General features: G+C 35.7%; 1 protein-coding gene across 10 annotated transcripts in view; it reads right to left on the minus strand.

Moving 5' to 3' along the window:
- The window catches only part of LOC106504458 (uncharacterized), a 1,793,907-nt gene that overhangs the window by 1,677,779 nt on the left and 89,044 nt on the right, over positions 1-27,084 (minus strand). Inside the window, exon 3 of one of the 10 annotated variants that reach the window (XR_014810747.1) lies at positions 18,693-18,752. The exons of the other annotated variants lie outside the window; for them this stretch is intronic. The gene's annotated coding sequence lies outside the window, so the exon portion shown is untranslated. The remainder of the gene's footprint in view (positions 1-18,692; positions 18,753-27,084) is intronic. 10 annotated transcript variants of the gene reach the window in all.

Here is a 27,084-nt window from a genome sequence, read left to right on the forward strand (position 1 = left end):
GCATAATAACTTCCAAGTCCATACATGTTGTTGCCAATGACAAAATTTCATTCTTTCCTATGGCTGAGCAGTATTTCATTGCATATATAACATGCATATGATACATATATAATATATATGCATATAATATCCATTTTATATCTTTATCTATATATTTATCTTTTAAAGATGCATATCTGTATCCACTTATCTGCTTATGGATGCTTAGGCTGCTTTAATATCTTAGGTATAATAAATATATTGTGAAAAAAAGAATGTATATAAATGTATAACTGTCACTTTGCTGTACAGCAGAAATTGACAAAACATTGTTAATCAACTACAGTAAAAAATTTTTTTAAATAAATAAATAATAAATAGTGCTAAGAAAACTGGGGTGCATTATCTTTTTGAATTAGTGCTTTCTTTTTTTGGATAAATATTCAGGCGTGACATTGCTAAGTCATATCACAATACTATTTTTAGTATCTTGAGGAAGCTCCAAGTTGTTCTACACAGTAGCTACACCAATTTACATTCACACCAACAGTGTACCAAGGTTCCTTTATCTCTACATCCTGGCCAACATTTGCTATTTTCTCTTTTTGATGATAGCCATTCTGACAGGTGTGAAGTGTGTCTCACCATAGTTTTAATTTATACAAATCTTACGATTAATGCTGTTGAGCATCTTTTATATGCCTATTGGCCATCTGCACGCATTCTTTCTTTCTTTTTTTTTTGGTGTTGTTGTTGTTGTTGTTGTTGCTATTTCTTGGGCTGCTCCCGCGGCATATGGAGGTTCCCAGGCTAGGGGTCGAATTGGAGCTGTAGCCACCAGCCTATGCCAGAGCCACAGCAACTCGGGATCCGAGCCATGTCTGCAACCTACACCACAGCTCACAGCAACGCTGGATCATTAACCCACTGAGCAAGGGCAGGGATCGAACCTGCAATCTCATGGTTCCTAGTCGGATTCGTTAACCACTGCGCCACGACAGGAACTCCTGCACGCATTCTTTAGGAAAATGTCTGTTGAAGTCTTCTGCCCATTTTTTTATTTGGTAATTAGTTGATGTCTTATTTTGAGTTGTATGAGCTGTTCATATATATTGGATATTAACTCCTTATCTGTCAGAGAATTCACAAATATTTTCCCCCCTTCAGTAGGATTACTTTTTGTCTTGTCAAAGGATTCCTTTGCTGTACAAAAAGCTTTTAAGTTTAACCATGTTTCATTTATTTTTGCTTTTATTTTCTTTGCCGTAGGAGACAGATCCAAGAAGTTACTGCAATGACTTATGTCAAAGTGTGTTACACCTAAGATTTCTTCTAGAACTTTTATGATTTCTGGTCCTGTATCTAAGTCTTTAATCTATTTTGAGTTTATTTTTGTATATGTTGGAGAGTATTCTAATATCATTGTTTTATAGGAAACTGTCCAGTTTTACAAGAACCACTTTCTAAGGAAACTATCTTTCTCCCATTTTATATACTTGCCTCCTTTGCCATATATTAATCTACCTTAAATGCAGGAGGAGTTTATTGTTAGGCTTTTTTACTTCCATTATTTTTGTGCCAGTACTATACTGTTTTGATTAGTGTAACTTTGTAATATACTCTGAACTCAGGGAGCAAGATTCTTCCAGTTCCATTTACTTTCACAAGATTATTTTGGCTATTCAAGGTATTTTATGTTTCTGTGCAAATATTAAAATTATTTGATCTACTTCTGTGAAAAATGCCGATACTTTGATAAAGGATTACATTGAATCTGTGGATTGCTGTGAGTAGAATGGTCATTTTAATGTTATTAAATCTTCCAATCCGTCGGAGTTCCCATCGTGGCGCAGTGGTTAACGAATCTGACTAGGAACCATGAGGTTGCGGGTTCAATCCCTGCCCTTGCTCAGTGGGTTAACAATCCAGCGTTGCCGTGAGCTGTGGTGTAGGTTGCAGACGCGGCTTGGATCCTGCGTTGCTGTGGCTCTGGCTTAGGCTGGTGGCTACAGCTCCGATTCGACCCCTAGCCTGGGAACCTCCATATGCTGTGGGAGCGGTGCAAGAAATGTCAAAAAAAAAAAAAAAAAATCTTCCAATCCGTGAATATGGTATATATTTCAATCTGTGTGTGTAGTCTCCAATATCTTCCATCAGTGTGTTACAGTTTTATGAATGCAAATCTTTTACCTCCTTAGTTAAGTTATTCCTAGGCTTTAATTCTTTGGATAAAATTGTAAATGGGATAGTTTCCTTAATTTTTCTAATAGTTTGCTGTTAGTGTATAGAAATGCAAAAGATATCACCATGTCACCTGCAAATAGTGATTTTTTAATTCTTCCTTTTAAATCTGGATTCATTTTATTTATCTTTCTTATATTATTACTATAGCTAGGACTCCCAAAGTTATGTTGAATAAAAGTCACAATATTGGCATACTTGTTGTCCCTGATTTTGGAGGAAATGCTTTAAGTTTTCAATATTAAGTATAATATTAGCTATGGACTTATCATATGCGGCCTTCTTTATGGAGGTATGCTCCCTCCATGCCCCCTATCTGGAGAGTGATAATCATAAATGGATATTGAGTTCTGCCAAAAGCTCTTCTATATCCCTTGAAATGATCAAATGTATTTTGTTTTGGTTTTGTTTTGGTTTTTGTCTTTTTGTATTTTTAGGGCCACAACTGCAGTACATGGAGGTTCCCAGGCTAGGGGTCGAATTGGAGTTGTAGCTGCCAGCCTATACCACAACCACAGCAACGCCAGATCCTTAACCCTCTGAGCTAGCCCAGAGATCAAACCTGGGTCCTGATGGATGCTAGTCAGGTTCATTAATCACTAAGCTGTGACAAGAAATCCATATGTTTTTTATTCTTCATTTGTTAATATGATTTATCACATTGATTTATTTGCAGATATTGAAAAATGCTTGCATACCTGAAATAAATTCTACCCAACCATGGCATACGAAACTTCTGATGTATTTTTGGATTCAATTTGACAATATTTTGTCAGGGATTTCAAAAATAAGCTCACCAGTGACACTGGAATGTGATTCTCTTTTTATCTGATATCTTTGGTTTGGGTATCAGGGTGGTGGAGGCCCCATAGATGAGTCAGAAATAGTCCTTCCTCTGCAATATTTTGGTTAGTTTGAGAAGGATAAGTATTAACACCATTAAATGCTTTGTGGAATTCACCTGTGAAGTCATCTGGTCCTGGACTTTTTTTCGAGAGTTTTAAAATTACTGATTTAATTTCAGTACTGATAATCAGTCTATTAATACTTTCTATTCCTTCCTTATTTAGTTTTGGTATATTTACATTTCAAAGAATTTGTCCATTTCTTCTAGGCTATCCATTTTATTTGCATAGTTATTTGTAGTAGTCTCTTATGATTTATAGTATTTCTGTGGTGTCAACTGTAATTTTTTTCAATTCTGGTGTTGTTGAATTGGGCTCTCTTTTTTTTTCTGATAGTCTGGTTAAAGGTTTTCCAATTTTGTTTATCTTTTCAAACAACCAGCTTTTAATTTCATTCATCTTTTCTATTGTTTTATTTCTATAATCTCATGATTCATTTATTTCTATAATCTTCATGATTACTTTCCTTCTACTAACTTTGGGTTTTGTTTCTTGGCTTCTTTCTCTAGTGCCTTTAGGTGTAACATTAGGTTTTTCACCTGAGATTTTTCCTATTTCCTGAAGTAAGTTTGTATCACTATAAACTTCACTGTTAGAACTGCTTTTCTGTATCCTGCAGATTTTGGATCTGTGTGTTTTTGTTTCCATTTTTCTCCAGGTATTCTTTCATTTCCTCTTTAATGTTTTCAGTGATCTGTTGGTTGTTTAGTAGAATGTTATTTAGCCACAAGTGTGTATTTTTCATTTTATTTCTTGCATTTGATTTCTGGTCTCATAGTGCTGTGGTCGGAAAAGACTCTTGGTATCTTAAATTTACACAGGTTTCTTTTGTGGACTAGCATGTGATCAATCCTAGGAATGTTACATGAGCATTTGAAAAGAATAAGTATTCTGCTACATTTGAATGGATTGCACACACACACACACACAAATCAATCTATATATATAGACAGATAGATAGATTGTGCCATATATTAAATTCCACATTTAAATGATATACTGCTTGTCTTTCTGACTTACTTCACTTAATAGGAGAGTCTCCAGGTACAGCTGTATTGCTCTAAATAGCAGTATTTTGTTCTTTTTTTGAGGCTGAGTAGTATTCCATTGCATATATGGTGACATCTTCTTAATTCATTCGTCAGTGGAAATATACACTGTTTCCATGTTTGGGCTATTGTGAATAGTAATGCTCAGAACATATGGATTACATGTATCTATTTCAATTAAAGTTTTGTCAAGATATATGCCCAGGAATGGGATTACTGGATTATATGGTAGTTTCATATTTAGTTTTCTGAGGTACCTCCATAATGTTTTCCACAGTGGTTGTACCAATTTACATTCCCAACAACAGTGAAGGAAGGTACCCTTTCTCCACACTCTCTCTAGCATTTGCTATTTTTAGACTTACAAATGTTGACTATTCTGACCTGTGTAAAGTGGTACCTGATTGTAGTTTTCATTTGCATTTCTCTAATAATTAGAGATGTTCAGTATTTTTTCAGGTTCCTATTGGCCATCCCAATGTCTTTTTCGAAGAAACATCTATTCAGGTCTTCTGCCCATTTTTTCAATTCATTTTTTTTTCTGTTGAGCTGTGTAATTTGTTTGAATATTTTTGGAGATTTAGCACTTGTCAGTTGCATTGTTTGAAACTTTTTTCTCCTATTTCCAAGGTTGTCTTTTTTTATGGTTTCCTTTGCTGTGCAAATGTTTGTAAGTTTGATTAGGTCTCATTGGTTTATTTTTGTTTTTATTTCTATTCCTTTGGGAGACTGACCTAAGAAAATATTTGTATGGTTGATGTCAGAGAATGTTTTGCCTATGTTCTCTTCTAGGAGTTTGATGGTGTCTTATCTCACATTTAAGTCTTTAAGCCATTTTGAGTTTAATTTTGTGCATGGTGTGTGGGTGTGATCTAGTTCACTGACATGTAGCTGTCCAGTTCTCCAGGTACCACTTGATGAAAAGATTGTATATTTCCCATTTTATATTCTTGCCTCCTTTGTCCAGGATTAATTGACCATAGGTGTTAGGGTTTATTTCTGGGCTCTCTATTCTGTTTCATTGGTCTGTATGTCTGTCTGTTTTGGTACCAGTACCACACTGTCTTCATGACTGTAGCTTTGAATATTGCCTGAGTTCTGGGTGAGTTATGCCTCCTGCTTGGTTTTTGTTCTTCAGGATTGCTTTGGCAATTCTGGGTCTTTTATGATTCTGTATAAACTTTTGGATTGTTTCTTCTAGTTCTGTGAAAAAAATCTCATGGGTAATTTGATAGGGATTGCATTAAATATATAGATATTTTTGGATAGCATGGCCATTTTATTCTTAAAAACATTAATTCTTTCAATCCAGGTATATGGAATATCTTTCCATTTCTTTGAATCCTCTTTAATTTCCTTGATCAATGTTTTATAGCTCTCAACTTCCAAGTCTTTTGCCTCCTTGGTCAGGTTTATTCATAGATATTTAATTTTTGGGGGGTGAGATTTTTAAAAGATTTTTAAATTTTGTATTTTTATACTCATTTTCTAATATTTCATTGTTAGTATAAGAAATGAAAGTTATTACTGAATATTATACGTGTATCCTTCTTTGCTGAATTCACTGATCAGTACAAGTAGTTTTTATACGAAGTCCTTAGGATTTTCTATATAAATTACCATGTCATCTGCATAGAGTGACAATTTTACCACTTCCTTCCAATTTGGACACGTTTTCTTTTGTTTGTCTGATTGCTGTGGCTAGGACTTCCAACACTATGTTGAAAAACAGTGGTGAGAGTGGGCATCCTTGTCTTGTTCCAGATTTTAGTGGGAAGGCTTTCAGCTTTTCTCCATTGAATATTATATTGGCTGTGGGTTTCTCATAAACGGCTTTTATTATGTTAAGCTATGTTCCCTCTATACCCACTTTGATAAGAGTTTTTTCATGAATGGATACTGGATTTTGTCAAATGCTTTTTCTGCATGTATTGAGATGACCATGTGTTTTTTTACTTTTCTTTTGTTAATGTGGTGATGACTGATTTGCATATGTTGAATCATCCCTTGTGAACTTAGGATAAATCCAACTTGGTTGTAGTGTATGATCTCTTTTATATGTTGTTGGATTTGGTTGGCTAAAATTTTGATGCAAATTTTTGTGTCTGTATTCATCAAAGATATTGGCTTATCATTTTCTTTTGGTAGTATCTTTGTCCAGTTTTGGTATTAAGGTGATGGTGGCTTCATAGAATGTGTTTGGGAGTATTACTTCATCAACATTTTGGAAAAGTTTAAGAAGGACAGGTATAAATTCTTCTTTGTATGTTTGGTACAATTTGTGAAGCCATCTGGTCCTGGACTTCTGCATGTAGGGAGTATTTTTACTACATATTCCATTTAATTTCTAGTGATCGGTCTGTTCAGTTGATCTATTTCTTCCTGATTCAGTTTTGGTGGGCTGTATGTCTCTGGAAAGTTTTCCATTTCTTCTAGGTTGTCAAATTTGTTGGCATATAATTCTTAATAGTATTCTCCTGGGTTTTTTGCAATTCTGCCATATCTATTGATATTTATTCTTTTTCATATCTTATTTTGTTTGAGTTCTTTCTCCCCTCTTGTTGGTGAGTCTGGCCAGAGGTTTGTCATTTTTATTTATCCTTTCAAAGAAACAGCTCTCTACCCTTTCAAAGAAACAGCCCTATTGAGGGGTTTTTTTTTAATTGTTTTATGAATCTATATATATATATATTTTTTTTTTGCTATTTCTTGGTCCGCTCCCACGGCATATGGAGGTTCCCAGGCTAGGGGTCTAATCAGAGCTATAGCCACCAGCCTACGCCAGAGCCACAGCAACGCGGGATCCGAGCCGCGTCTGCAACCTACACCACAGCTCACGGCATCGCCGGATCCTTAACCCACTGAGCAAGGGCAGGGACTGAACCCGCAACCTCATGGTTCCTAGTCGGATTCGTTAACCACTGCGCCACGACGGTAACTCCTGAATCTCTATTTTTTTAATTTCTTCTCTGATCTTCATAATTTCCTTCTGATGACTTTAGGTTCTGTTTGTTCTTATTTTTCTAATTCTTTTAGGTAGTAGGTTAAGTTGCTGATTTGAGATTTTTCCTTTTTTGAGGAAGGCCCATATTGCTATGAATTTCCCTCTAAGAACTGCATTTGCGGTGTCCCACAGATTTTTGAATTGTTGTGTCCAACGCTGCTTTTAAATATTCTCTTTAAAGGCAAATCAAAACTACCATGAGATATCACCTCACACCAGTCAGAATGGCCATCATTAATAAATCCACAAATAACAAGTGCTGGAGGGGCTGTGGAGAAAAGGGAACCCTCTTGCACTGCTGGTGAAAATGTAAACTGGTACAACCACTACAGAGAACAGTTTGGAGATACCTTAGAAATCTATACATAGAACTTCCATATGACCCCACAATCCACTCTTGGGCATCTATCCGGACAAAACTCTCCTTAAAAGAGACACATACACCCGCATGTTCATTGCAGCACTATTCACAATAGCCAGGACATGGAACCAACCCAAATGTCCATCGACAGATGATTGGATTCGGAAGATGTGGTATATAGACACAATGGAATACTACTCAGCCATAAAAAAGAATGACATCATGCCATTTGCAGCAACATGGATGGAACTAGAGACTCTCATCCTGAGTGAAATGAGCCAGAAAGACAAAGACAAATACCATATGATATCACTTAGAACTGGAATCTAATATCCAGCACAAATGAACATCCCCTCAGAAAAGAAAATCATGGACTTGGAGAAGAGACTTGTGGTTGCCTGATGGGAGGGGGAGGGAGTGGGAGGGATGGGGAGCTTGGGCTTATCAGACACAACTTAGAATAGATATACAAGGAGATCCTGCTGAATAGCATTGAGAACTTTGTCTAGATACTCATGTTGCAACAGAACAAAGGGTGGGGGAAAAAAAACGTAATTTTAATGTATACATGTAAGGATAACCTGACCCTCTTGCTGTACAGTGGGAAAATAAAAAATTTTTTTTAAAAATAAATAAATAAATATTGTCTTTAATTTTTGTCTTTTTAATTATAATGTGTCATGGTGTAGATCTCTGGATTCATCTAGTATAAGAAAACTCTATGCTTCTTGCACCTATATTTCAGTTCCCTTTCACAGGTTAGGGAATTTGAAGCTATTATTTCTTTAAATAAATTATTTGCCCTAACTCTATCTCTTCTTCTTCTGGGACCTCTATAATACAAATAGAGGTACACTTGATTTTATCCCAAAGGTCTCAAAGTGTCCTCAATTCTTTTTCACTGGGACTACTTTGAGCATGTCTATAGTTCCAAACCCAGAATGAAACAATTGCAGTGCTGTAACAAGAATTTTTTTTCCCTTCAACAGAGTTTAAGTTGTCTCCTTAGAACATATCTGTATTTCAAGAGAACATCTTAAATGACAGGAAGAAGGTACATTCTTATCAATGAAAGCCTACCTACCTTTCAATAGAATTATACCCTTGTTTGGTTTTAAGAATATAATCACCCTGGAGAACACTCTAACATCAGTAAATTCTGCACTTTTCAGTTTTTTAAAAATATCACTAACTATGAAACATCAACAACCCAAAAATACATGGCTATGCCACGATGAAGTAAGTGCCATGACATTTTCTCCAATGGATGTTGAGTAATTGAGCAGAAAACTATCAATAAAGTCACAATTTATACCATGAAAAACTATACTTAATTTCTTAGTCCATGTCATCTGCATTCAGGTAACTTCCACTTTCCCTAAGACTATAGCTTTTCTCATACATAACTAAAGGGCTAATGCTGATCATTTTGCTTGTATCTTTGAAACAGCTCTTTTTCAAGCTGCCATATTCATGGAGGGAAGCTAGAGGGGGTGGGGGGAATGATCAGTTTCAGTTGGGGCAAAATATATACCATGGAATACAGCTTCTAAAATTAACATCCTTAAGTTAGTCTTCAAACCATCCAAGAACTTTTTATCATGTAATTCATCAATATCCTACTATTTCTTTACATGCTAGTTAAAATAATCTCCATGATGCTGATTGCCACATAACTCTTTCTCTTTAGTACACTACTCTATCTTTTCCACAAGTCTGTATTTTTCTTTTCTTTAAAATTCAACTCAGGAGTTCCCATTGTGGCTCAGTGGTTAACAAATCTGACTAGGAACCATGAGGTTGTGGGTTTGATCCCTGGCCTCACTCAGTGGGTTAAGGATCCAGCATTGCCATGAGCTGTGGTGTAGGTCGCAGATATGGCTTAGATATTACATTGCTGTGGCTCTGGTGTATGCTGGCGACTATAGCTCCTATTCAACCCCTAGCCTGGGAACCTCCACATGCCATGGGGTGCAGCCCTAGAAAAGACAAAAAATAAAAATAAAAATAAAATAAAATATAATTCAAGACCAGCCCAATGCTTGTTGGTTTCATTTTCAGCACATACTTCTTTTCCCTTTCTGATAGGTTCTTGTTACCATCTGTGATGCCGGTGCCTCTTTGTAATTTAATTTCTCTCCCAATGCAGTGATAAGAGTATATGTATCTCATTCCCCCACCCTGGTTACAGTTATTGGTTCAGAGATTCAGAGGTACCCCGAGAATTCCATAACTGACCTTGGGATAACATACTATAGAGAGGAAGATGGCTGTATAAAGGCAAAAATTCTGAAATCATTGCTTCAGGCACCAAAAGAGGAGTGTCTGAAAATAATGTCAACATGCTGAAGAGGGCAAAAGATTGCAAAGAAACAGAACTAGACCCTTAAAACATTATGTACCTCCAGATCAATTAATTTTGAAAGCCAGCTTTACCTTTGAATTCTTCTATTACAGGAGTCAAGAAATCTTTGTTTTAAAAGCCATTTGGACTTGAATTTTCTGTTATTTTCAATGTAAAGTATATTATCTACTCCTCATCAAGAATCCTTTCATTATTGATACCATGTGTTTCTCTACTACTTATCTTCTCCTCACTGGTTAAGCAGCAGAATATGAGGGTAACCTGCAATAATCCACACTAGTAGCAATTTAAATTAAAAAAATGGTTTTGGGACTTTAAATGTTATTAATTAGACTATAAGCTTCTAAAGGCATAAAGAAAACCTACTGTTGCATTTATTTTACTTCCAAGATCCACATACAATGTTTCTCTGTAAAACATAAAGTTAGTAAATGCTGAACTTCAATAAATGCGGTGAACAGTGAAAGCAGTAGAATATTATTTGAAAAACAGTAACTTTGTAATATGTATCACATGATTTACAGACCACCTAACATATACAAAATTGCACTTGAGAGATAGTGAACTTGCCTTGTCACTTAGTCATTTCCTTAACTGATGTTAAAACTATAAATGTTCAGTATCCAGTAGAATTTCTTCCAACTCTATATTCATCAATTTGCCTCAATATTTTAGTGACAACTTGCTTAAGTATGGAAGAGTAAAACGACAAGAATAGATCCTGGCTAAACACAAACACACACACAAATAACTTGTCATTTACCACCCAACTTCAAAAATTTCAAATAAGTTAGAATGCAATTCACAAATACAAATGCAGTACTTCTAAGAAATTTTATATACAATTGTTTAAAACTGAGATATAACTGTATTAGCAAAAAAGATCTGTTAAATTGGGTCAATATTTCAACAATTTCATTTCCTACACGAATAAAACACAGGTGACTAAGAATACTAATTCATAAACCTAAAGCCAGTGGTAACTCAGGTACAGTCTAATACCACTTAATATTCCTTCATGAATTGTTGCAATCATTGAACTGCTAAAGTATGTCTTAATACAGTTTCCTAGATCAGAAATCAAACATATTGAAGTTTTGAAAAGCTAAACATCATTTCCTCTGCAAGCAATCAAATCTCTTTTAAAGACAAGGTTTTGCTCAGCAAAGATTTGAGCAATTGCAATTAGCTTTTCAGCGTTACTATTTCTAAAATATAGTTTCCTGACAGATTATACTCCACATTTGTGCATCATTGGTTTGTTTTGTTTCAGTCTGTTGTACTAATTTTACCACTAAAAGCATGAATACCTGAACAAAATACTTCTGGAATCTCCCTAGAGTTTATAAGGAATAGCATACTGGTCTAGGATCTATTCCAAATATCACAAGTTGATAATTTCTTTGGTGATAAAATAATCCATTAGTACACACAGGGGGTGATCAAGATGGTAGAGTAGGAAGACCCTAAGTTCATCTCTTCCCACAGGCACAGCAAAATTATATATATTTACGGAGCAATTAACTATAAGAACAACTTGAAGAATAGCATAAAAATTAAAATTAAAGAGATAAAGAAGAAACCAACGAGATGGGTAGAAAGGGTGGAGATGTGGTATACTCAAGAATGAAACCCCACCCCAGTAGGCAACCCACAAAAGGAAGGATAATCACGATGCCAAAGATATCCCCAAGAAGCCAGAGGTCTGAGCCCCAGATTGACTCCCGAGCTTTGGAACCCTGCACCAGGAAGATAAGCCCAGAGAACATCTCATTTTGACAGTCAGAAGGGCTTAGATACCAGAAAGCCAGAGGGCTATAAGACAGAAAGACTTTGCTCTAAAATGGTGCATGCAACATGCTCTGAGACCCAGCACTGAGGCAGCAACGTGAAAGGAGCCTAAGTTAGACAACTTGTTTATCTTGGAAAGCTTCTTGGAGAGGGAGAAGATAATTAGGAATCACCTAGGATATAGATACTAGTGGGTGCCATTTGAGGGAGCTGATTCTACCACAAGGCCAATAGTGTTATAAAGCATCTCTTTTCATTACTCCCTGTAGCATATGAGCTCTTGTGGCTTACATGTCCCACCAGTGAGCTGGCACCAGTCCTAGGATGTCCTGAGTCCTAGACTCAACAACCAGTAGACTATTCCCAGTCCTAGCACTCCCTGGACTCTGTAAGTAGCTGTCCCAGGCCACAGCCCTTCCCACAAGTAAACCAAGAGTCACAACATGAGGCAGAGCCCAGCAGCTAACCAGGCCAAGGACCAGTTCCACCTACCCACAGCAGTTCATCCCATCACAACAGAAGGGTCTACACAGTTCACATCAGTGGCACCCCTAGGACATGTCGCTTTAATGAGCAGACAGGAGTGCACTGCTGGGCCTCAAAGGACATCTCCTACATAAGAACATTATTTCAAGACTGAGAAACATAACCAAGTTAGCCAATAGATAGAAATAAACACAGAGAATTAGTCAAAATGAAAAAATAAGAGGAATAAGTTCAAAATGAAGGGACAAGGCAAGATTTAAGAAAAAGAATTAAATGAAGTGGAGACAAGCAATGTACCTGATAAAGAGCTCAATGGTGATAATAAAGATAATCAATGGACTTGGGAGAAGAGTGGATAAGTACAGTGAGAAGTTTAAAAGAGTTAATAGATATAAGAACCGAATAGAGTTGAAGAAAATGGTAAGTGAAATTAAAAAATAAACTAGAAGGAATCAACAGTAGACTAATGATATAAAGGAAAGCAAAAAACTTCAGTTCTAATAATGAAGGTTGTATTATTCATCTTACATGTATGAGGATACTGAAGCTTGTAAAATTTTAATTACTTGTTTAATTAAACACATAAAATCTGTTATACATGTTAAAGTTTTAAGTCATTAGAACACCAGTGATGATGTACTAGTGCAGCTAAGTAAACCCATCTGCTGTGCAACTTCAAATAAACCACGTAAGTGAAATTCTTATGATATGGTCACTGATTATGAAGCTTGTGGTTTGCACCTGTATGTTTTATTATTTTTTAACTTATTTTTTTTTTTTTGCCTTTTAGGGCCATACCTGTGGCATATGGAAATTCCCACGCCAGGAATCGAATCAGAGATCCAGCTACAAGCCTATGCCTTACCACAGTAACACAAGATCCAAGCCACATGTGCAACCTACACCACACCTCATGGCAATGCTGGATCCTTAACCCACTGAGCAAGACCAGGGATCAAACCCATACCCTCATGGATACTAGTTAGATTCATTTTCACTGAGCCACAACAGGAGCTCCTGCTCCTGTACATTGTAGATGTAGGTTCGTGTATGACTCCAATTTATAATTGTACAAGTGTGTATCCTAACGAAGCCCCCACGTGCCACCCCCTGTGCACACACATGTATTTGATACATACATGCTCTCTATAAAACTATCAATTGTAAAACAAATGAAGACATAGCCTGTGAGCCCATGACAACATTATAACATGGACTGTGCTCTTAATAGAAATCATTTATACTCACCTAAGTTTAATGTTCAGAACAGAGCTAATAAGAGGTGTTAAAATGTGCTATTTCCCAAATATTATTTTTGGTATATTCTTTCTTTTTACACTGCTTAAGATAGCAGTATTATTAGTAAATGCTTTTTATACAAGGTTCTATATGATGCACTATTATTTTCACAGATACACTTGTTCTGTCACCATATATTTATTAATTTCAATGTTAAATATTTCCTTGGGTATTCTACTGCAATTATTCTTCAAAATATATATTATAATCATTTTGTCTATTCTACCCACAAAAAAAATATTTTTGAATTTTGACTAAAACTACAAAGAATTTTTAAAATGTTTAACTCTGGTGAAATAAGAAATAAGAAATGACAAGTTTCCATCGTGGCTCAGCGAGTTACGAACCCGACTAGTATTCATTAGGATGCGGTTTCAATCCCTGGCCTTAGTCAGTGGGTAAAGGACCCAAACATGAGCTGTGGTTAAATTGCAGACACAGCTCAGATCTGGTTGCTATGGCTGTGGCTGTGGCCAGCAGATGCAGCTCCGATTTGACACCTAGCCTGGGAACTTTCATATGCTGTAGGTGCAGCCCAAGAAAGGAAGAAAGAAAGAAAAAAGGGGAGGGAGGGAAGGAGGGAGACAGGAAGGAAGAAAGGGAAAGAAAGAAAGAAATGACAAGGCAATAATGACTAAAGACTCTTATTTGTTACGAAATTTAAAAATCATATTGCATATGGAAATTTCAGGAACCATAATATTCTGGTTCAAATTATAAATTAAGGAAAAATTTTACTAGACAGCATAACTTATCCAAAAATAAAATGGTTTGAATTTTTAAACTTTTGTCCTGAAGAGGAATAATTATCTAATTAGCACCTTACTTCATTAAGCTTTACTGCTAAATGTGTTACTCTTGAAATTTTAACTAGTATCTGTACACACCATGAAGTGTAATGATCACCTCATAATCTAAATATCTTAAGAAATGAATTACTGGCAATATATTTTTCAATTATGAGGAAAGACAAGGAGTTGTAAGAAAATAAAATGTTAGAAAATAATAAAGTATATATTCTATCTTGGTTTAATTAACAATGTAATTTTAGAATTATTTTAGATTACAATATTAATCTCAATTTTATATTGAATTTGCATTCTCTTTTTATTTTTCACTTCTTTCCCCCTTTATTTTTCTCATCTTCTTTTTCCTTTCTTTTCTCCTTCCTATTCTTCCTTTTCTTCCAGCCACATCTTTTATGTCTCTACCTTTACCTCACCTTCTTCCCTGATCCTCACACACACAATATGAGATCACATACAGATGGGCTCCTTTAAAACTCTTTATTAAACAAACCTATACTCAGGGGTACTATGTTTCTATTTGAACCCTTTAACTATTAAACACAAAGTTGATATTAGAGGGCTTAGAGCAGAGCAGCTGTATAAGTGGTGGTAAAGGAATAGAAAGATGTTGCTTATTCACCTATCATCTCAGGAGAGAGCACTATATCATGGGGTAAGAAGAAACATGGAAAGTAGTCACATGCTTGAATAATGTTCCTGACTTTGCAAAAAAAAAAAAAAAATCTCTACTAGAATAGGGACTAAGAACTCCTTATTCTCATCACTTAAGCTCCAATACCTATTCCAATTCTAGCACAATTATAAATGTATAAAGTTTAGTCTAAATTAAAACAATGGGCAGTATCACCACCAACATTTAGCATTATTTAATGGGATGTTTGTTTTTCTTTAAATAAATCAAGGTGATATGAAATGTATTGTTATACTTCTGGTTATTTTATATGTGCCATGTGATGATTCAATCCTTCCTCCATTTTTCTCTTCAAATTCTTCAGAACATTTATCCCCATGAAATGAGCAGAACGGCCTTCATTTGTTGAGGATGTATTATTTATCTGCTAAATCCATCTCTGTCTTCATTAGCCAGTGAAAACTGAATTAATACTGTATGATGTCAAATCAATGGATGCGGTCAAAACAAAGTTTTAATCTACTAAAAAACTTAAACTAAATTTTCATTCATAAAAAGTCATTTTGCAAATTTATTTTGCAAGAAGATAAATCATGTATTTATAATAGATAAAATAATTTTAAAATAACATTTATGATTATTGTTCTTATTTTGATAGCAAGAGATACCATCTTAGTAGCATCCCTACTTATTTTATATCACACTAATATCAAATAGGGTCAATTAGGTGATCACCTGACATCTATAAAATCATAAATATGTATGTGAATCCAGGAAGTTAAATCATAATCCAGAATATGATTCTACTAACTTCTAGGGTATTATTGAAACACGAAATTTAACAATTCTATGAAGTGCTCATAAATTATGAAATTGCATCTTCAGACCAGCTTAAGAAAGAATGCACTACACCATACTAAGAATTAAAGGACTGAGAGGCAGAAAGAATTCTGATGTGAGAATGAACTAGGTTAGACAGGTTAAAGTTGAGATGTCGAATCATACATCTGCTAGAAGTACCATTTTGCTGGAAATTTCTTTTCTTGGCAATTTGATGAAGCAATGAGAGACTATTTCTCTGGATTTAATTTTGACCAAAAAGAAAGAACTGGTTCATGAAATTCAACTGACAGGAACCTTGGGAGAAAGTCAACTTGTCATCTTCGTGCTTGAAATAGCCAAGAAATAAAACACTCAGCACAGTCTGACAGGTATCTGGAACTTTAGAAAAGCAGATTTCAAAAATTGTAGAGAGGAGATCTGAGTGATTCCATGACCTTAGTCTTTTAAAAGGATTGGAGCCCTGGAAAAATAAATTCTGATAAGAAAATTATAAATAGCTATAGCAAAGCAGACAAAAAAGGGAAAGCTAAATAAAGGAAACTAATATACCTGTAACAGAGGGAAAGGGAAAGGGTTATATTTTGAATATCTTTTATATAGAAACAAGATAAGTTCTTCACACAGAGGTGTTTCTATAACCATTTTGCTGATCAGGAAAATAAGCCTCAAGAAGATTAAGGAGAATCCAAAAATATAAAGTCCATATAGAGTTATTAATATAACTAAACATAATAAAAAGACCTGGCTGTTATGTGTAGAGTATTTTTAATGGTTAATTTTAGTACTTGATGCTGATCATTTCATATTAAATAGTAAATATGCATAAGTAGTTAATGCTTACATCCTCTATGATGAAAATATTATTCTTTTACTAGTAAGGATAAAGCACATGCAAATAAAAGATACCAGATGGTTATGTCTATAATAAGAGGTAAATTTAAGTGTCCATGAATAGGTAAATTACATTCTATATAAACGAAAACATCTGTCAATATGTTTGTCCTGCCTTTGTCCTTTTTATTGGGCTTTTAAGGGAAAAAACCAAAAAAACAAAAAACAGCCAATCCACTGGCAACCAGTAGCTAAGTCAATAATCTCTCTTTAATATTATAAAGTGAGACACTCAGAAACAGTAACTACTCAGAATAAAAGTAAGTACTAGGAATGAAGAGTCATTTTAAATCAGGTCACTGTCAGCATTTTGCCAAGTGTAAGCCATCTGCACCCTGATGTTACTGGAAGGACAAAGGCCATGAATAGCCAAAGTATATAACTATTCTGAGACCATCAAGAATATGAGATATGCTTATAGAGAAAAGTGTAAATGAGAGACCAGATAGCTCAGGAATGACAGGGGGTGGCCTTAGTTACTGTCATTCTAAAATTGCAGGATTCATGTGTCCAAGCTGTCCTCAGTTTCTCACCTTAGGATACCTAAATGAGACACAATGTGTAATTGATAGCTACTGAATTGTCTGTACATCACTGCTAGTTCTGGAAACACTAACTCCTACAATCCACATGATTAACAAGGTAGTGGTTTTCATACAATATAACTTTTTAAAAGTGATTAATCCAGACATGTAAACCTTAACCAAGTGAAACAACCCCTTCTGCATAGCATATGGGAAAAGAGATTTCAGCTTAAAATAGGCTACTTTCTGAAACAGAGAGGACATAAACCTGAGAGTTATTGGTAGTAGTTGGTAGTAGCCATTATCTAGTTGTTAACTAAGAAAGACAGAAATAATCTCTGCCCCCTTCCCCCAAAAAGAGGAATAAGAAAAGAAAGCAAAGAAAAAAGGTCACATGAAGAGGCAAACAGATAATGCGAGCAAGTGAAAGGACTTATTTTGGTTCTTTCAAATGCACTAATATGTGGTTCACAAATACCAATACCTCCAGGCTTGGGTACCACAGGACTATCCTTATTCTGCATATAATTACATTACCAATGTAAGATGTCTCTATATGAACATGGTGAATGGGAAAAGTGGTAGAAAATGATACAGAGGTCAACATTTCTCTGATTTCTATGTAAAATTTAATGTACATATTCAAATTACACATCATGAAGCATTCCGTCAATTCTGAGCAAAATTCCAAGACATATAATTAGACAGATGGCTCATGAACACCTAGAAAAGGAAGTGGCAATCACCAAGAGCCACATTAAGTTCACTAAGAATAAATTATACCAAATTAATTAAATTATAGAGACATAGTGAAACTGCATTTCAATGAGGTATTTAATGCAGTGTTTTGTTGATGTCTTTTTGTACAAGATAGATGTGGAGAGGTCGTTGGTAAATTACATGGATATGTGTTAGAGAATGAGATTATTCTCAAATGATGAGAATTATATGGCTTATTTTTTAACTTGTAAGCCTTATTTACAATTTTGAGTTTAAAAAAATGAGTGTATACATGGAAAAAAAAGGTGCATCAATTTGGAAAAATAGCTAAATACTGAATAACAGAATAAATAAATATATTTTTTTCATTTTAAGGTTTATAACAACAGATAAAATTGAGCAAGGAGTAATTCTAGAAGATAATTATAAAGTCTAATACTTGAGTTTAAAAAGTAAACTTCTGGAGTTCCCGTCATGGCTCAGTGGTTAGCGAATCTGACTAGGAACCATGAGGTTGCAGGTTTGATCCCTGGCCTTGCTCAGTGGGTTAAGGATCTGGCATTGGCCATGAGCTGTGTTGTAGGCTGCAGACACGGCTAGGATCCCACGTTCCTGTGGCTCTGCTGAAGGCTGGCAGCTACAGCTCCAATTCGACCCCTAGCCTGGGAACCTCCATATGCCACGAGAATAGCCCAATAAATGGCAAAAAGACAAAAATAAAAAAGATAATAAATAAAAAGTAAACTTAAAAAATACAGGATAGTAAAGATTGTAAATAGAAAAGAAATATTCACGTTCTTTGAGGAATCGGATTACATCTTTCAGCTCAACATTCACAGTTCCTAAGACAATTCCTGGAACAAGACAGATGCTAAAGTTAGACAAATTTTTAAATTAATAATAGATTTAACAGGAGTGAATAAATAAGTGTACATTTGTATTTACAGTATTGAGCAAGGGAGTCTACAATATTCCCGCATTCATTGTTAAGTACATAAGTGGAGCATTATATCTGCTTGGGAGTCATATATTAAATAAGTGGAACACTGATAAATGGTAGTGATTTTGGAAGAAAATAAACAATATGGTAGAAACAAAAACAAACAAAATGAACAAGACTCATGTATTACTCAAAGTTCTCCAGAGGAACAGAATGAATAGGATGCATGTATTTATATCTATAGCTAATCTATATGTACAGAAAGAGAGTAAGTGATTTTAAGAAACTGGCGCATATAATCACACAATTGTGGGAACTAGAAAAATCTACAGTAGGTTGGCAGACTGGAGATTCAGGACAGAGTTGATACTGCTGTTCAAGTCTGAAGGAAATCTGCTGGTAGAATTCCCTCTTCCTTGGTAAAGGTCAGTTTTTTCCTTAAGGCCTTAAACTGATTGGATGAGGCCTACCCACATTATGAGGGGCAATCAATTTTACTTAAAGTCTAATGATTTATATGTAAATATCATCTTAAAAATATGTTCTAGAAACATCTAGATTAATGTTTGACCAAATATTTAGGCAACATGCCCTAGCAAAGTTGACATGTAAAAATAACCAACCACAACTTCACTGCCACATGATAAATGTTTAAAAGGAAAAGAGATATATAACATGGAAAAGAAAAAATCTAGGAAGCTATGGGACACCTGTTTTAAGATATGTCAAATTTTAAAATAAAGTGGTATTTAAACTCAGGCATTATAATTCTAAAGTGTTATGTTAAGATACAGGGTAAAAAAATAAACAAATGTATAGAGAAGAATATTTTTTTTACAACTATACAACTTAATTTAGATGAGAAGAAGATACATGTTAAAGAAAGAAGAATATTTTTTTACAACTATACAACTTAATTTAGATGAGAAGAAGATACATGTTAAAGAAAGAAATATGTGTCAAGGTCTCAATCCTCAAGGAAATTTAGTTTAATTGGGAGGGGAAAATGCAGGTATTAATAACACTAATTCTTTCACTGAACAAATAATTGTTAATTATATATAAAAGGGTATTTTTCCATACATTAGTAATACACTCCAAACAAGAAAACTCCCCTGCCCCCATGAAGCTTATTTTAATTATACAGAAATAATTAAAACACAAAATTGTAACATATAGGCTGTTAAAAGTGGTAACTTCTAGGGAAACCGAGATGTCTGGCTCCTGGTTAAAAACCCATGTGTCATTTTTTTTTACAGGCAATTATAAAGTCTTGAAATGGCAGGCCTTGTGGGGGAAATCTGTCCTGCCTACCCCAGACTTGGTGTACGGCTAATGCACTGTGGTCAGAAAGGAGTTGCATTCAAGGTCTCAGGCCCCCTTGGCCAGCCATGCATATCTCTGTTCCTAGCCCAGGAACCTTCCATTCAAGGTTCTTTTATTAGGAATCTGCAGACAAGGCTTTCACCATGCTCCTCTGCCTACAACTCCTAATTGGAAATGGAGGAAGGGGATTCAAAGACACTTTTCTTCACCCTGAATGAGTACTTACTACTTTCCCAGTCTTAAGTTTTTTCCAACCGCATTCCATCTTCCCTCCAAACTCATAAAATGCATGAACCTTTTGTTTATGGCTCCCTCAGCAATGAAATAACCTCCATATCTGTGCCGATATATCTGACGCTAGAGTAGTGCATTTTCCATGGGGAAAATGGAACAGAGGGGAGTCCATGCTTTCTCCAGTTTAGCTTCTTGCTTATGCAATAGCATTAAGTGATTAAAGGTTTGACTGTTACTTTCATCTTGGCGTGTAGTCCTACTTGGCTACTCTGATACCTGACAACTCAGCTATCTCCAGATCAGCTGAAGTCCAGGGAGCGTATCCAACTCCTGTAACAGAATACCAGAGACTAGGATGGCTTAAACAACAGATATTTACTTTTCATTATTTTGGAGGCTGGAAGTCTAAAATCAAGGTGCCAGCATGAACTGGTTCTTGGTAAAAAGCATTCTTCCTCATTTACAGATGGTCATCTTAGTATAAGCTCATGTGGCAAAGAATAAAATCATCTCTTCCATGCTTCACTTTTTTTTTAATTTTATTCATTTGTGTTTTTTTTCCACTGCACAGCATGGGGACCAAGTTACACATACATGCACACATAATTTCTCCTCCCATTATCATGTTTCAGTGCAATTATCTAGACATAGTTCTCAGTGCTACATAGCAGGATGTCATTGCTAATCCATTCCTAGAGCAAGAATTTGCATCCGTTAACCCCAAGCTCCTGGTCCCTCCCACTCCCTCACCCTCCCCCTTGGCAACCCCAAGTCTCTTCTCCACGTCCATGATTTTCTTTTCTGTGGAAAGGTTCATTTGTGCCCTGTATTAGATTCCAGATATAAGTGATAGCATATGATATTTGTCTTTCTCTTTCTGACTTACTTCACTCAGTATGAGAGTCTCTAGTTCCATCCATGTTGCTACAAATGGCATTATTTTGTTCTTTTTATGGCTGAGTAGTATTCCATTGTGTAGCTATACCACATCTTCCTAATCCAATCATCTGTTGATGATTGTTGTGTTTTTCCTTGTCCTCAACACTGCCACTGATAAATTACTATTTGTTCTGACTGCACTGTGGTGCCTCATTAGTTTGTCATTTAATTTCATAGTTCCTTTTATAGTGCAGGCAGTGACATCATTTCACACCTAGAATATTCCAGCAGCTTTCTAATTGGTATCTCTGTCTTTAGCCTTTTAATATGGTGTTTTACTTTTTATACTCATTACAGAATTAGCATTCCTTACCTCATACCTACCATGCATGCTCTTTCTTTTTTTCACTCTTATTTGTACATAGTGTTCATTAAAAATTTCTGGAATTTTACTGTGAAGTTATGAGACTTCATAGATTGATGAAAGTCAGTGGCACTTTAATGTCTCACTTTCTTCATGCAGGAATTATTTTATATAGAACAAAATATAGTTTGCCAAAAAGGCCAAATTAGTCATTGAAAAAGGCTCTGTTCATATCTCCCTTTACAAGAGCATGTGTAAAGTGCTTGATACTCACATATTAACTGGGTTTCACTGCTCAGGGCTCTTCACCTAGATCATTTCTTTCAGAATTTGCAGACTGCAGCTGATTATTCTTGATGAACTTAACTACTTGAATAACTGTAACTTAGTAAATGGTGGATAATGCTGCTTATTCATTGCTAGTGTATAGTGAAACTAGTGGGAGTAGGGTGTTTGGAAAGGTAATAGAAAGACTACTGAAGAGAATATTTACCTAATGTCAGAAAAACTTTTGAAAACATAAATCTAAAAGTGAATAAAACTCAAACATCCTTGTAACTCTAACAATGACAATTACTGATAAAATTATATGTATCCCTTCAAACTGTTTGTCTGAAAGGGTCTAACATTAGTTGTTTATTAAAACAAGCAATAGAAAAGTTTGAAAATAAAGGTGAATAAAAATATGAAAAATTCTAATCATAAGGAAGTAACACTCTGTATCTGCACATATGCATTTTTATTTATTTATTTAATTATTTAGTCTTTTTAGGGCTGCACTCATGGCATGTGGAGGGTCCCAGGCTAGGGGTCAAATTGGAGCCATAGCCATAACCATAGCAACGCAGGATCTAAGCTCTGTCTGCAACCTACACCATAGCTCATGGCAATGCCAAATCCCCAACCCACTGAGCAAGGCCAGGGATCAAACTTGCATCCTCATGGATGCTAGTCAGATTCGTTTCCACTGAACCATGACAGGAACTCCCACATATGCATTTTTAAAACAGAAATGGGAGCTTAAACTAAATTTAATTTTTGTATGTATTTTTATGTGTAGCATATTTTTAATATCTTCCTACAACCATTAGAATGCAATATTGTTTTTAATCATTGTATATTATCTAATTACAGTGATTTACTCTAGTTTATTTAGTGAATCCATGAATGCTAGATATAATTGATCCCAGATAAATTACCTTGTAAAAATTTTGGCCAGGAATTTAGTAGAGTGTACTTGGGAGGACAAGAGCATCAGGGAAAAAGAAAGAATTTGATAGGACACACTAAATCCCACATCCTCCCAGGGCATATTTCTAGATTCAATATCCTTGACTCACACACCAAAAAAAGGGGGAAAAGTCTATAATAAAAATATATTCAGCCTGAACATTCAGCTTATTTAAAGTCCTTTGATGACTCAAAGCATAGTTCCAGATACTAGAAATGAAATTTCAATCTGCGCTAGTCGAATGTTAAATAACTGTATTTCATTATTAATACCAATAATATTTTATTCATTACACATACTAAAGAGATCAGAGTTCATTCATTCTTTCATTCATTAAACACAGCTATGACAGCCTTGCTGTGTCCCTAGAATGGGAGGAAAGAGAAAAATGAATATCATTTTTAGTATGTGAAGTATGAAATCCAGACAAATTGGGTGGTCAGACTCGAGTAACCTATAGTTTCTCTTCTAGTGCCCAACTGAAAAAATTGTTTTAGCTGGGCCTGCTACTTATCTAATCAGGCTACTGTATTTCCTGTATTCCAAGCTTGCTTGTATGTCCTTCCTTCACACCTTTCATCCTGTTCTTTCTTTGCAGAAAATTTAACTGCATTCTAGCAATGAAGATCAGCTACTTGTCACATTTTTCCTTGGTTTCTTCCTGGGAGTTTTCTAAACTGCATTCCAAGATTTGCTTTTTACATGGAATAGTCATTTTTGCATTGGAAAGAAAACAATTTCCATGCTTAAAAAAAAATCTAAGAGGAATTCCTGTCATGGCGTGGTGGAAACGAATCTGAATAGGAACCATGCGGTTGAGGGTTCGATACCTAGCCTCGTTCAGTGGGTTAAGGATCCGGTGTTGCTGTGAGCTGGGGTGTAGGTCGCAGACGCGGCTCAGATCTGGTGTTGCTGTGGCTGTGGCGTAGGCCGGCAGCAACAGCACGGATTAGACCCCTAGCATGGGAACCGCCATATGCTGCTGGTGCAGCCCTAAAAAGACAAAAAGACAAAAAAAAAAAAAAAAAAAAAAAAAAAAATCTAAGAAATTCTTATCTAAATAATTCTGAGGTATTTTATTATAGTAATATTTAAATACATGAATGTGGCAGTAATATGGGAGGGGGTCGGTTCTTAAGCTTCCATATGTTTTCCATAGTCTTAAAACTTTATACTCCTCATTTGATGAAAATCTCAATTATAATTATTTGTTTAATTTATGGCTTTCCCTAGGCTGTAAGATCCTTGAAGCCAGGTAAACATGTTCATCTTTACTATGTATTCCAGAATGAAACATAGTTTATAGCACAAAGTAAGAACTACAAAATACAGGTTGAATGAATAAATAACTAACTTCAAGAGCAGGGTAGAATGTATAGTATTTCCCAGCTACATCTGACCAAAGAACCCTTTTCTGGTATTATTTTAATATTTCATTCTATTTATTTTTCTGTTGGATCTCCTGTAGGCACTTCAAGTGCATGGCATCCAAATTAAGGCGATTATCTTTTTTACAGTATCTAGTTGTCCTCTTTTGTTAGCTATGTTAGAAATGTCACCATTTTCTCAGATGTCTAAGTCAAAACCTGGCAATCATCTTTAACTTTTTTCACTCTCCTCCACATTTCATAAACTCCCAACCCTTTTTGCTTTCTCTGAATTTGCCTTTTTCAATACTGTTTTTAAGACATTAGTCTAAGATAAGAAAACATGTCTCACAATAGTCTCATAACTAATTTTCCTTGCTACCCTACAATCACTTATCACATCATGTCAGTAAGAGGTTTTGTCATATTAACTTCTTTTGGGGGGGGAGGGCCATACCTGTGGTATGTGGAAGTTCCTGGGCCAGGGCCTTAACCTAGGCCACAGCAGTAACCCAAGCCACTGCACTAACAATGCCAATCTTTAATCCGCTGTGCCACTAGGGAACTCCCTAATTTCTTGTTTTAAATATTTTCATGACATTAAAAGAATTTCATAAATCTCTACTTGGCTCTTTTTTCTTTTTCTTTTTCTTTTTTTCTTTTTTTTGGCTCATGACATGTGAAAGTTTCTGGGCCGGGGATTAAATCCGAACTACAGCACTAGACCCTTATCCCACTGCACTGGGCTGAGGATCGAACCTGTGCTACCACAGAGATAAGGCTAGATCCTTAACTCTCTGCACTGCAGTGAGAACTCTTCTACTTAACTCTGAGTTCATTTTACTCCCTGAGTCTCAGCTCTCTTCTCTAGCTCCACTGAACATTTCTGGTTCTCCAAAGTCAGCATGTTATTTTTCGCTTCTAACTATCCTTTTTTCTTTTTTCTAACTAGACTAGAAGAACTATGGAAGCAAGACCTCTCCTTTCCCATTACAGTTGAATATTTACATCTTCTCAGTATCTAGCAAAGCTTCTTTAGGGCCTTTGCCCTTGCGTTTCCCCTGCCCACAATGCCCTTTCCCAGATATCCTCCAATTTCTCTCCTTCAATTCCTTCAGGTATTTACTCAAGTATTTCCTTCTTGGGTCCTTGACCACATTATGGTACACACTCCCTTGCCCATGCCTATCTTCTTTTATTATTTTATTTTGTCTCTGTTTTGGACTGAATGTTTTATTCCCTCCGAAGTTCATATGCTAAAATTATAACCCCCAATGTGATGATATTAGAATATGGGGCCGTTGGGAGTTTATTATGTCATGAGGGCAGAGATTTCATGAATGGTGTTAGTGTCCTTATAAGAAGAGACTTGGTGGCATCATAGAATGTCTTTGGGAGTGTTCCTTCTTCAACCTTTTGAAAAAGTTTAAGGAGGATGGCTACCAGATCCTCTTTATATGTTTGGTAGAATTCGCCTATGAAAACCATCTGGTGCTGGGCTTTTATTTGTAGGGAGTGTTTTTATGATGTATTCAATTTCATTTCTAACGACCAGTCTGTTCAGCTGGTCTAATTCTTCTTGATTCAGTTTTGGCAGGCTGTAAGACTCTAGACTGTCAAATTTGTTGGCATATAATTGTTGATAGTATTCTCTTATTTTTTGTGTATTTCTGCAGTGTCCATTGTGATTTCTCCTTTTTCATATCTTATTTCCTTTATTTGGGTTCTTTCTCTCCTCTTCTGAGTGAGTCTATCCAGAGGTTTGTCAATTTTGTTTACGTTTTCAAAGAACCAGCTCTTGGTTTGATTGATTTTTTTTCCCTTGTTTTTTGAGTCTCTATTTTATTGACTTCCTCTTTGATCTTTATAATTTCCTTCCTTCTGCTGACTTTAGGTTTTCTTGTTCTTTTTCTAGTTCATTTAGTTGGAGGGTTAAGCTGTCAATTTGAGATTCTTCTTCGTTTTTGAGGAAGGCATGTATTGCAATGTATTTCCCTCTGAGCACTGCTTTTGCAGCACTGGGTTTTGTCTTTTTTTTAATCTTTTTGCCATTTCTTGGGCCACTCCCGTAGTATATGGAGATTCCCAGGCTACGGGTCAAATCAGAGCTGTAGCTGCCAGGCTACGCCAGAGCCACAGCAACATGGGATCCGAGCCGCGTCTGCAACCTACACCACAGCTCACGGCAAAGCCGGATCCTTAACCCACTGAGCAAGGCCAGGGGTCAAACCTGCAACCTCATGGTTTTAGTTGGATTCGTTAACCACTGAGCCACATTGGGAACTCCAGATCCATAGGTTTTTTAGTAGCATGTTGTTTAGTTTCCATGTAGTAGTTTTTTTCTCATTTCTTTTCCTGTGGTTGATTTTTAGTTTCATACCATTGTGGTCAGAGTAGATACCTGAAATAATTTCTATATTCCTACATTTGTTGAGGTTATCTTTGTGCCCCAAACGTGATCAATTCGTGAAAATCTTCCACGTGCACTTGAGAAGAATGTGTATTCTGATTTTTTTGGATGTAGTGTACTGAAGATGTCAATTAAGTCTAATTTTTCTATTGTGTCATTTAGGATCTCTGTTGCTTTTTTGGTTTTCTGCCTAGAGGATCTGCACCATAACCCTAATTCCAAAACGAGACAAAGATACCACCATAGGCCAATATCTTTGATGAATATAGATGCAAAAATTCTCAACAAAATTTTGGCCAACCAAATCCAACAACACATAAAAAAAGATCATACACCACAACCAAGTGGGATTCATCTCAGGTTCACAAGGATGGTTCAACATATGCAAATCAATCAACATCATACACCACATTAAGAAAAGTCAAAAGCCACATG

The sequence above is a fragment of the Sus scrofa genome, chromosome 7 (assembly GCF_054392235.1).
Source record: "Sus scrofa isolate SSC_HxYL_T2T_F1_AM1 chromosome 7, Sscrofa_HxYL_maternal_Yorkshire_Landrace_v2.0, whole genome shotgun sequence".
Taxonomy (NCBI): Eukaryota; Metazoa; Chordata; class Mammalia; order Artiodactyla; family Suidae; genus Sus; species Sus scrofa.